Source organism: Telmatherina bonti, assembly GCF_933228915.1.
Source record: "Telmatherina bonti genome assembly, chromosome: 7".
NCBI lineage: Eukaryota > Metazoa > Chordata > Actinopteri > Atheriniformes > Telmatherinidae > Telmatherina > Telmatherina bonti.
In genome coordinates this window covers 14,965,337-14,977,386 of record NC_136625.1, presented here as the reverse complement: position 1 = coordinate 14,977,386, position 12,050 = coordinate 14,965,337, and the positions used below count along the sequence as shown (strand labels likewise).

At 37.8% G+C, this 12,050-nt stretch overlaps 1 long non-coding RNA gene across 1 annotated transcript in view; it reads right to left on the bottom strand.

The window, feature by feature from the left end:
- The window catches only part of LOC306758746, a 181,045-nt gene extending 176,568 nt beyond the window's left edge, over nucleotides 1-4,477 (bottom strand). Inside the window, exon 1 of the long non-coding RNA XR_013771394.1 lies at nucleotides 4,401-4,477. This is a non-coding gene — a long non-coding RNA (uncharacterized lncRNA). The remainder of the gene's footprint in view (nucleotides 1-4,400) is intronic.
- Between the last annotated feature and the right edge of the window lie 7,573 nt (nucleotides 4,478-12,050).

Below are 12,050 nucleotides of genomic sequence, written 5' to 3'. Positions count from 1 at the left end.
TCTTTATGCGCTTTACTAAGTAACAGTCCTACCTCTTTTTCTGATTTACTGATGTATGAAATAATGTAAACTATAACGGCGTAGGCATCGGTTACATATTGAATATCTAAATTTGCATTCCAGCATTTTAAAAGAGACTTGTTGTATGGATTTATCCATGCCTCTTTAATGTCTCTTTTATAAATAATTTTGGTTTTACACATATTTAGTCGTTTGTAACAAATCTCAAATATTTGCTGATTAATATTTAGATGCTGGAACAACTCATCAAGACTATTAAAAGTCTCCTCTTTTACCGCTTTTTTCACTGCCTCCAGAGTTTTTAATGCCAAATCCTTATCTACCTTAAGCAGGTTATAATAGTACTCATTACCACATGTGCACCTTTTTACTTCATATTTTTTATCCGAATCAGAATCTGAATCAGAATCACTCATTTTATTTTCTTTTCGTTTCTTGCATTTATCACATGGATTTGGATTTAAATTAACATTAACAACAAATGTCCTACCTGACACTGGTCTGGGGAAATTAAAGCGACATTCAGTGCCACCTTTTTTACAACTTTTTGAATGTCTCTTTGAATGTTGCTGCACAGATGTGACCTTCTCCAATAATGTCTCATCCTGTGCTGGTAGCTCGCATGTTACGTACTTATCAATAAAAGCTACCACTTCTTCAACGGTGTTCGTATCAATTTTAGGCGCATTTTCAATCCAGAAAAGACAGTGCACATGAGGACTCCCGCGGCATTGAAACTCTACCCGATAAAAGTAATCAATAATTTTTCCTATTGGATTTGAAGGAGACATAAGGACCTCCTTCAGAAAACAATGCCAGCGGAAATCAAACATTCTGGCGGCAGTGACAGGATTACGGCGCAGCAGATCGCATCTATCAGTCCACTCCAAGTCTTCTAATGTTTGTGTTCGACCTTCCTGTTTTAAAATCGTTTTAAGAAGGTTTTGCCATCTCAGATCCGCGGAAGAGAATGAACAAAACCACGTGGGAATCCCAAGTTGCCGAACACAAGCCATCAGGTCTTTCTGTACTCCCTGCCAAAACGCTGGAGTCCCTCTAATAGGCTTAAGAAACCGGAAACCATCATCCACCTCTAACAACTGCTTCAGGGACTCCTCATTTTCTACAATCACCTCACCTCCTTTTCCTTTTCTTAATGCTATGCTAACCTTAGAAACAACCTGCTCTACTTCAGACATGTACTGAGCAAAGAAAATATACTCAATGTTCTGCGCAAACCTTCTATCAGCATGTAGAATTCTGTTGTTGAAGTAACGTGACAATGTCACATCATAAGCACGCCTTTCATGATACATATTACGACCACTAGGAAACAACACCGGGAAACACTTTGCTTCATTTTCATGATCCGACAACAACTTAACTGGGTTATTACCCTCAGCTGGGGCAACATTAACTATACTGTCAAAATACTGATCTAGAACTTCCTGACCAATATCTACAGGCATCAGACACGTGTCTGAAAACATGCAATGTTGCTGCCGATCATGCAGCATGTCCTCATTGTCAGCATCATCTGCAGCACTCTCAACTACTTCCTTCTTTTCCTTTTCTTCATCCTCAAGATGGTCTAAGCTAGACAACTCATTCACCCATTCCTCATTAAAATCTATGTCTTTATAAAACTTATTTGATTGCTTTAAAACCCGTAAAGCTTGCCGAATGTGCATGGTATCTACAAACTCATACTCATAATGGCCTTTATAAGTTAACTTACGTTTTAATTTTACTGCCAATAAAGAGCCCTCCATATTTGAGCGGGGCAACAAATTTGATGTTTGAACTACGTTTGATGGAACGCAGGTTACTGGTCCATGAACTCCATTTTGACCACCTTTGGGCAATGCGAGCATTTTCATGAATGGAATATTTAAAGCAATCAAATGTTGTTCCAACCTATTCAAACAGGATAATTCTGGGGGAACTGGATCTACTGCCAACCTATTTGTTACACTTTCAGCAGGCATTTTGCCATTTGAAATTTTATGATGACAAGTGTAACAAATCCAAAGATGTCCTCTACTTGAAGTCAGTATCTGACATGGCTCAACACAATCCTCACTACATTCATGTAAATAGTCAGTTCTAATGCACCTATCTGCTAAAGAAGCTATTATCTCAGTCTTGTTATAGGCAGCCCTCCTACAACTCAACACCTGATGAGGAAACAACAGCCTGAAACAGACACAACAGACATACTCTGGACCATGTTCAACTTTGTTTAAAAACCTCTCTGTGAAGAACTCAATATCCTGTGTTTTATCTTTAATTTCTTGCCTCTTTAATTTGACTATTCTCTTAACAGTTTCTCTGTGACGCACATCCTTTGCATATTTTATTTTGCTCTGGTCCTTCACGATTTGTCGGTGACGCGCATCCTTCGCATATTTTATTTTGCTCTGGTCCTTCACGATTTGTCGGTGACGCGCATCCTTCGCATATTTTATTTTGCTCTGGTCCTTCACGATTTGTCGGTGACGCGCATCCTTCGCATATTTTATTTTGCTCTGGTCCTTCACGATTTGTCGGTGACGCACATCCTTTGCATATTTTATTTTGCTCTGGTCCTTCACGATTTGTCGGTGACGCGCATCCTTTGCATATCTTATTTTGCTTCTGTCTTTAACATTTTGCTGGTAACGCACATCCTTTGCATATCTTATTTTGCTTTGGTAATTCACGTTTTGTCGGTGACAAGCATCATTTGAATATTTTCTTTTCTTTTGGTCCTTCACGTTTTGCCGGTGATGTGCATCTACAGCATATTTTGTTTTCTTTATATTCCTAATTTGGGTTCTTCTCATTACATTCTTATATTTTGACATATACAAACTTCTGTCGTGCTCCACGTCCTTTTTGGAAGCATTTGTGTCACTTTTGGATGAAGCATCTCTACTTAAACCTTTGCCTGACAATCTAGTACAGTACGCTTCTGAACAATCTATTTTACAGAACCCATAACAACGTTCTAGTTCGGGTTCTTTAACGCAAACTACAGTCTCATAATGACTCCCCAGGCAGTTTTCTAAATAAATGGATTTTTCTGACACACTGCTATTGCATCCATACTTTAACCAACGACCATCTAAAAAGGTGAAGATATTAATACCCAATAAATCTGCTGTCGCTTGGATTTCTAATTCTGTGGCCCAGGTGCTAACATATTTCATTTTTGATTTGTCTATGTAATCTGCCACAGAGGAATAACCTTCTCTTAGACTAGTTCTATATTGGTAGTCATTTTTTATTAAATGTTTAACAACCGCTCTCCTAATTTTGATGTGATGCTTTTGTGTGCCACTCACTGCCTGAGAAACGGCCCTAAAGTAGCAGCTACCGTCAGCAACTATGTCCCTATTTTGGCACGGAACGCCTAACACGCCGACACGACTAGACGCAGCACTATTTACACTTTCAAACTCTATTTTTAATTTGGTACACAAGCTTTGGCAAGTACTTCCACAGAGAGGGTTAAACATAAGCTGTCCATGTTCTTCACTGACTAACTCTACATCTGAACTAACCTGCTGACTTAAGAAAACCTGTTCCTCAACAGCAAACTCTTCATCTGAAACATGATGACGTTTCTTTGCCACATGTTCAGATGGGCCGGAAAGGTCCGTTTCATCCCAATCTGCTGATACCTGACGTTTTACTCCTCGCTGACTGTCATCATCAGAATCACAACCAAATAAGCTACTCGGCACATCGTCAACACACTCCCTGCTAACATCAACACCATTTATCTCAAAAGGCTTGCTACGACCACCTAACATCACTGCCAAACGACTGAAGTGATTAAACACTTCCCTAATGGAACCAAAGTACAAAACAACACTGGTACCACTGACGTCCAACATACCGGTAGCACTACGTGAATGAGAGTCTACCACGGCATACCTACCACCAGCAGAAATGACAGCACATGTATTTGAACACAAGGTCAAAAGACATGTCTGGTACTGAGATAACATCCTTTCCAGCCCGTTTTCTAAAGTCACATATGCTCCACACTCGATAAACTCTCCCTCAGTCACAGTGACATCCCCACTCAGAGTATCGGGGAACTCAAACTTAAAGTTCTGCCAGTACAAAACTCTCTGTCTCGGCAACTCTGGGACCATCAAAAAGTTTTCCCCTGAAGGGATTATACCACGGTCCTTTAGATCAGTATAGAGGTCATCTCCTAACCACAGAGCTAAATCTAAATCTTCTGTCCTCCAATACAACACACTAGACACCATATGTCTGGCTAAACTGACCAAAGCTATCGCCATGCACTGAACTCCTGGATTCCTAAACTGACCGTGCCCCTGGTGAAATGAACCCCGAACAACATCAACATTAGCCATACTCACCTCACTTACCTCCACAGTAGCTTCCTCATCTTCATCAGTAGAAGACAACACACCCTGGCTCTGTGATGTCTCAACCTAAGCAAGGAAATCAACAAGCAATGGGCTCAAAACACTGTCATGTGTAATCATAAAATATTTGATGGTAGTCTTTAAGAACAATATTTCTTACCGTCTTCACCTCCACAGTGGTCTCGGACTCCGACGACGACCCCCGGCTGGATGAAGTGTCGGTCTAAAGAGAAACCAAAACAAGTGTATTTTACTATACATCTACCCAAAATAGAAATAAATAAAATACATGAGAAATCCCCCCCCCCCCCCCCCCCATACAATACAGAAATATGAACATAGACACACATTTATAATTTAAAAAGACCTTTAAACACAAAATAACATTTCTTACCTTCTTCGACTCCACAGTAGCCTTGGAGTCAGACGACATCCCTCGGCTGGATGTCGTCTCGGTCTGGGGATTAAAAAAAAAAAACAAAAAAACAACAACTTTATTTTACTACATCGTCACAGGAAAAAGATTCAATACAAAAATTTTCATTGCCAAATCTCCTTACCCTTCGCTTGTCCGGGCGAGTCCTCTTGGACTGGTGTTTCACACGCCGCCTCTGTCCAAAACACAAAGATTTGCACACCGTGAATTTGATATGGACACTGAACACATTCAGCATTATAGAAGTCTATCGTTAATCAATGACTCTTTCAGAACAAAACATTTTATGACAACCCATAAACATGTTTGTCTTTATGCACTTTACCTTTGGTGGTGAAACACCAGCGAAGACAGCAGGAGATGTCAGATTTGATGGTGAAACCTTCTCCATCTCCTCCAACATCTCACTGCTGAACAGCACAGGATTCAGGGGGATGCCAGCAAGCTAGAAATACAAAAACAGAAACATAAGCAGTGACTTTTATTGCTTTTCCAATTGGAGCAAACATTTCTTCAAACGTCTTTCTGTACAATTATCACACTGACCTCCCGCTGAACTGCACTGCATTTTCCAGAGGACTGAAAAAAAGGAAAAAAAGAAAAAAAAAGAAAATTAAAAAATAAACACGGATAATTTTTGTCTGTGGAACAGTGACAACAATGAAAACCTTAGAGCTGTGACATTTCCTGCCATATTATTACCTTGCCGCCCGGACGAACAGCAATCCACTCCTCGGGGCCTGGACTCCGACGGACACGCACCTCTCCCTTCACAACCACACGGGGAGTGAAGCGAGGAGGTGGTGACGGACGACACACCGGGGGGGCTGGTGGCACGGTCTCCAGTTGCTTCAATAAAAAATGAAGACATAATAATTATAAACAATATAGCTTTTTACATACTTGGTCAGCAGCCAAAATCACATCCAGCTGAATGTTTGTAAGGTAAAAAGTGTTTTAAATGAAAAAGGGCAAACCAGGTAAGCGACGTCGAACAGCAACTCTGCAAAGCGCACCATCCCGACGTCATCACTCAGGTGCACCTAGTACGACGACATGAATGAAATGTTAAGTTTCTCCACAACATCTCTCACTAAATACACACAGCTCTATTCAAACAGTTTTTCATCTCTGGATCAGAAGGTCCTGGATTCCATCCCAGCCACTGACTTGAGCATGAGTGCATCAAACTTCATCAAGACAAAAGATTTACTTACACCATCATGACTCCACATGCTGAGGCAACGTCGGGGGAAGTAATCCACGAGGTGGTAGTACTTCACAGCTTTCAAAGAAAAACACATAGCACAGCTCTTTATGCTTGCAAAACAACACAATTACATACATCTATATACCACGATGCTGAAGGAAAATACAATCACGACACATGTCTGATGTCTTCTTTGATAAACATGCAACAGCACAAGTACATATTTTAACGTACCCATGCGGGTTGCCACGCGGTGAAACTCCTGACGGTAGAGCTCTTGCAGGGATTCCTCGACAGTCAGCCTCGGGGGAAAGTCCAGCACACACACCTGTAGAGAAACAACTCATCAACATCTCTCGTTTTCTGATCTTTTCTTGAACAGTCAGAAGGCTATCAATTTACACATTTTTCTGTCAACTTTTATCGGATGAAATTCTGTTCACACTACTGAGTTTAAACATACTGCAAAAACACTTTTAGTCATTTAGGAAAACAGACTTCTCAAAGACTGCTCTTACATATGCAGTATCAAAACATTAAAAACAAAAATATGCATTTTACATAAGTGTTTGAGCTGTATTCAGAGAAAACAGCTTTTACATGTAAAATACAAGGGAGAAGCTAATCATGCCTGCCACAAAGACTGTAATTTCAGGGTGTGCTTACCTTAGGCCAGCGACTGCAGACGGCGGCCAGGTACCTCTCAAAGTCTGCAGCCACGTGACCGATGGTGTGCTTGGAAGTCAAGTCATTGCTCGGAGATAAAACGCACACCAAGTCGGGTGTCAGAGGGACTACTGCGTTAATCACCTCTGTCCTCAACTCTCGGGCGCCAGCTCCGGGCGTTGACATGAACCCCCACGCCAGACGCTCCCCGTCGACCTGCACGATGCCATCTAAAATAAAATCAAAGACGGTTTCGACTGTAATTGTTTTTATCTGTAAAACATTTTTATAAAACACATCAATACAGCACAAATGAATACTTTATTGAACATACAAAATAGTGATGTAAATACCTGCAAGGCTTCGAAGATGGGAGTCACCAATGGCTAAGACCACCTGAATGAGAAGATTTTTGTATTTATTTCAACATGTACTGTTCACTTGGGTAACTATTATGTTAGTCTATTTCAAACACAACATTACCTTCTTGCCATGGGACTCCTGCGGGAGGACCAGTTTGTGCTGCCGCCCGGTGAACACCGACGTCTCCCACTTCTCCACCTGATGTCGGTGCCCAGTTCCGTGCGCTACAGACATACAGAGAAAATAGATCAATAACAGAATAACAACTAACTAAAGATACATAAAATGCCTGGATAAGAACTTTATTAGGCAGGCAATTGTTGTGCCGGGGTTGTGCCATACAGTAAAAACTATTAAAATATACAAAGATAAAAAATATATGAATATAAAGTATAAAAATATATGAAATATGAATACAGGCAGATAAGGTGCGAATAAGAGATACATACGCGCACAGTGGACCTCGGGAGGCTGAGGAGAGGCCTCGATCGTCAGTCTGTTGGCTGCCCTCCTCATGGCTGCCTGGCATCTCCGGAAGTTCTTCTTTCTCGGCATCTCTGCAAAAAAAAAAAAAAAAAAAGAAACCACAACACACACTCACTCGCACACACACAAACACCCCCAACAGAGAGACAGGCGCTCACACAAACAGTCTTACACAAATGCTGTATAAAAAGAGAAAATAGGTTAGACAAAATACAGAAAAATAAGCATAAAGAAAACAACAGAATGATACTGGTATAACACAAACATTTGCAAGCCATCATCAATTGCAATGAAGACAACATATTTCTGCTTCTACCAAATAAAACTCCACAAGACTAAACAGAAGGTAAATCACACACAATTATGGAAGAGTGACACATTCATAATTAATTTTTATTGCCTCTATGTCATGTGTTGGATAACATGCAGTCATCCAACCATTAACTTGTGTGTTCCACCCTCATAGATTTAAGTATAACTACTATCTGGCAAAAATATTTTACTAGAAAATTTAGGTTTAAAAGTTGATTTGAACATGATGATAAATCTAAAAACAAAACAAAAACAGAAATAAAACATGAAAAAATGTTCAAAAGGAGTGGGTAGAAGCATAAGCTTATAATGAAACCTGTCCCAGTCATAAAGAAATGTAACAAAAACAGCAGTAGCAGAAACACAACAGCAGCAACCACCCATCAGTGATACCTGTACAATGATATCCTCACTATCTCATAATCTATAAGAATACAAGAATCAACTACAGTGATGAAGAAACAACAACTGGTCAAGCCAGCCTACACTTTATTTTAAGTGCGCGTTCACTTTCAACTTTATGGTAAAGCCAACTTCTACCAACGATTACTTCGGATTTCAAAATAAAGCATCTCTTTTTTTCTTATTTAATCCTTGTCTAGCAGCTTTTTTTTTTTTTTTTTTTTAACAGAGCAATAGCACACAGTTTTGTTAAAGTGATATGATAATAATGATAAAAACTAAATAAAAAATTTGTTGCTCAACACGTGAAAAGTGCAATAAAATGAATATATTCAATAGTTTGTCCACCAAACCTGTACAGTTGGACTTAGTACCTCATATACTACTTGCATAAACACTATGACTTACTTCTCCAGTAATCAGTTAATAAAATCTCATACACGTGAATAATCAGACCTTTTTGGATGATTTTCAAATGTAATAAAATTAATTTCTTCAATAGTAACTTTTTCAATAGTTAGTCCACCAAACCCATATGGTTGGACTCAGTACCCTATGTACTGCTTGCACAAAAACAATGAAGTATTTTTACTTTTCCTGTAATCTATTGATTAAATGTCTTACACATAATTGATTGACCTTTTGGGATGATTTTGAAGTGTAATAAAATTAATTTCTTCAATAGTTAGTCCACCAAACCCATATGGTTGGACTCAGTACCCTTTGTACTGCTTGCACAAAAACAATGAAGTATTTTTACTGTATACTTTTCCTGTAATCTATTGATTAAATGTCTTACACATAATTGATGAAAGACCTTTTGGGATGATTTTGAAGTGTAATAAAATTAATTTCTTCAATAGTTAGTCTACCAAACTGTACAGTTCTAAATACCTCATTTGCTTCTTGTACAGAAACTATGCAATACTTTTACTGTGTGCTTTTCCTGTAATCAATTCATAAAATCCCATACACGTGAATAATCAAAGACTTTTTTGGATGATTTTCAAATGTAATAAAATTAATTTTTTCAATAGTTAGTCCACCAAACCTGTACAGTTGGACTCAGTACTTTATGTACTACTTGCACAAAAACAATTAAATACTTTTATTGTGTACTTTACCTGTAATGCATTCAGAAAGTTCCTTACACATGGAAATAAAATGCATTATCAGCTAACTTTGAAGTATGATATAATTCATTTGTTGAATAGTTAGTACACCAAACCTGTACTGTAAGTACTTCATAGTTTCTGTACAAGTAATATATGAGGTACTGGGTCCAACTGTATGGGTTTGGCGGACTAACTATTAAGGAAATTAATTTTAATCCACTTCAAAGTCATCCAAAAAGGTATTTCATTTTACGTGTTTGACACTTTATAAATGAATAACAGGAAAAGTACACAGTAGAAGTACTTCATAGTTTCTGTGCAAGTAGTATATGAGGTACTGAGTCCAACTGTATGGGTTTAGCGGACTTGAAATGATGATAATGAAACCTGCCCCCAGTGATAAAAAAAATAGCACAACAAAATACAACAACAGCAGCAGCAGTAGCAGCAACACAAAAACAACCACCCAGTATATCAGTGACACCTGTACAATATCCTCAATATCTCATAATCTATAAGAATACAACAATCAACTACAGTAATGGAGCAATGCAGCAAGACCAACAACAATAGCAACAATTATATCAATAATAACAGAACTACTCAGTTTATATAATACGTCTGTATTCTATACTATTTCTGCCTTGCTCAGTTATCATTTCTGGACATTTGATAAGTGTGGTTTTGTAATTGTTACCCCACACCTCCACACAGTACTGTAACTACAGTACTATCAGTTACCAAAACAGAGTGTAAAGCGACTGGTAATCCAGAATCAGCCTAATACTCATGACTGCCTCTTTCATGTCATATTTAACACTACTGTTACCAGCAAAATATCTGGATATGTCATTTTCTTTGTCCCACTCTTTCTAAGTTGATTTAATATTCCTCAAATGTTTTTTTTTTTAGATCATTTTTAGTCTTATTTAGCTTTTTTCTGTAATACAATTTCTTAGTATATTAATTATTATTCTTATATATCAATTAATATATCAATTAAATTGTTAACTTAAATTTATTTTCAGATTCTTCAGAACTTAATCTAAAAACATCCCAACTTTATAGCGTTGTCTCACTAAATCTTCAGTAAAATAAAGCCATTTTCACAGAAAAACTAAATAAAATGCTCAGCAAATTTAGAGCTAGGAGCACAAATATCTCCATTCATGTGCAGTAAAACTTATGCCTAATCATCTCCTAAGCTAAAATAGCTTAGCTTAGATATCCATGTAAGAGAGGCATTTAGTTAATAAAAACACGGTTCGCTGTTAAGACATATTTTTTTGAGCTCACGTTAAAAAAAACAAAACAATACAAACAAAAAAAACCCCCAAAAACATCGAACTATAATTTCAATGCAGAGGGATAAACAGGTTACAGGCTACACGAAGCTAAGCTCCACTTAAGCTAAGCGAAGCTAAGCTAAGCTAAGTAAGCCAACACGGTGGAAAAACATCTAATTGATCAAAATGAAAATGATAAACTTACCAGTCGAAGACACGAAGGCTTTATAAGAAGTTCTCGCGGTTGAAAAGCTCGAAAATCTCTGGATGAAGTGACAATAATCCACCAATATTCAGACAGGCTCTCAACGAGACGTGCGGTCAGGTCAGAAGCTCGATCTGAAAGACCGGAGAAGCTTCTGGAAGCTTCTAGAAAACAAGATGTCCGACCGGGACACATCAAAGGAGCAGACGTGCACCTGCAGTTTGCAGCGCAGCAGCAGCTCTGACGAACGTTTTTTTTTTTTTTTCAATAAACTTTATTGAACAAAGCCAGTTTTACAAAACGAATTTTCTATTGAATATCAACTACATTTAGGAGTTATTCGCTGAATCGTGGTTTTTGTTTTTATAATGACTGTGGGGATGCTGCTAGTTTTATGAATGACAGCCCTGTTGTGTCAATAAACAAATAAATAACACAAAAAGTCTCTCTTCCATATAAGGAAAACAGGAGAGTGAAGGCTTTTTTTTTTTTTTTTTTTATACACAAAAGCCTGCATGATTTTGTGACGCAGCATTGAAGCACTTCTCCGCAGCTCCACGGTAAAATTATCCGGATGTGAGAAAGCTGAGACGAGAAAAAGGTGGATTGGAACACAAAGATGAGGATGACAGCTGGAAAAAGCACTTCTTGTGGATGTGCCAGTGAAAGACAAACCACTGTGGTACAAGACAGAGAACACCTCGTTGTCATGTTGAAGACGGAGGGGATTAAGGTGATGACACCTTGGACATGGATGAATAAAGGAAAATAAATAAACAAATAAAATGGAAAAAAATACAGTATATTTTGTATTCAGTGACCCATAAATGTCCACATGTACATACATACATACACACACACACACACACACACATTATATATATATATATATATATATATATATATATATATATATATATATATATATATATATATATATATATATATATATATGTATGTGTGTGTGTGTGTATATATATATTTTATTATTTTTTAGGTGGGGCTTTGTCAAATCTATCTATTGTTGAAGACAAACAATAATTATAGCAATAAAAAAAAATCTACTTTAAAAGTTATGTATTTCACAAATACTTTATTATATCATAAAATGACAACAATGACAAATACCAGAAATTCATAATTTAGCTCAAAGGAAAATT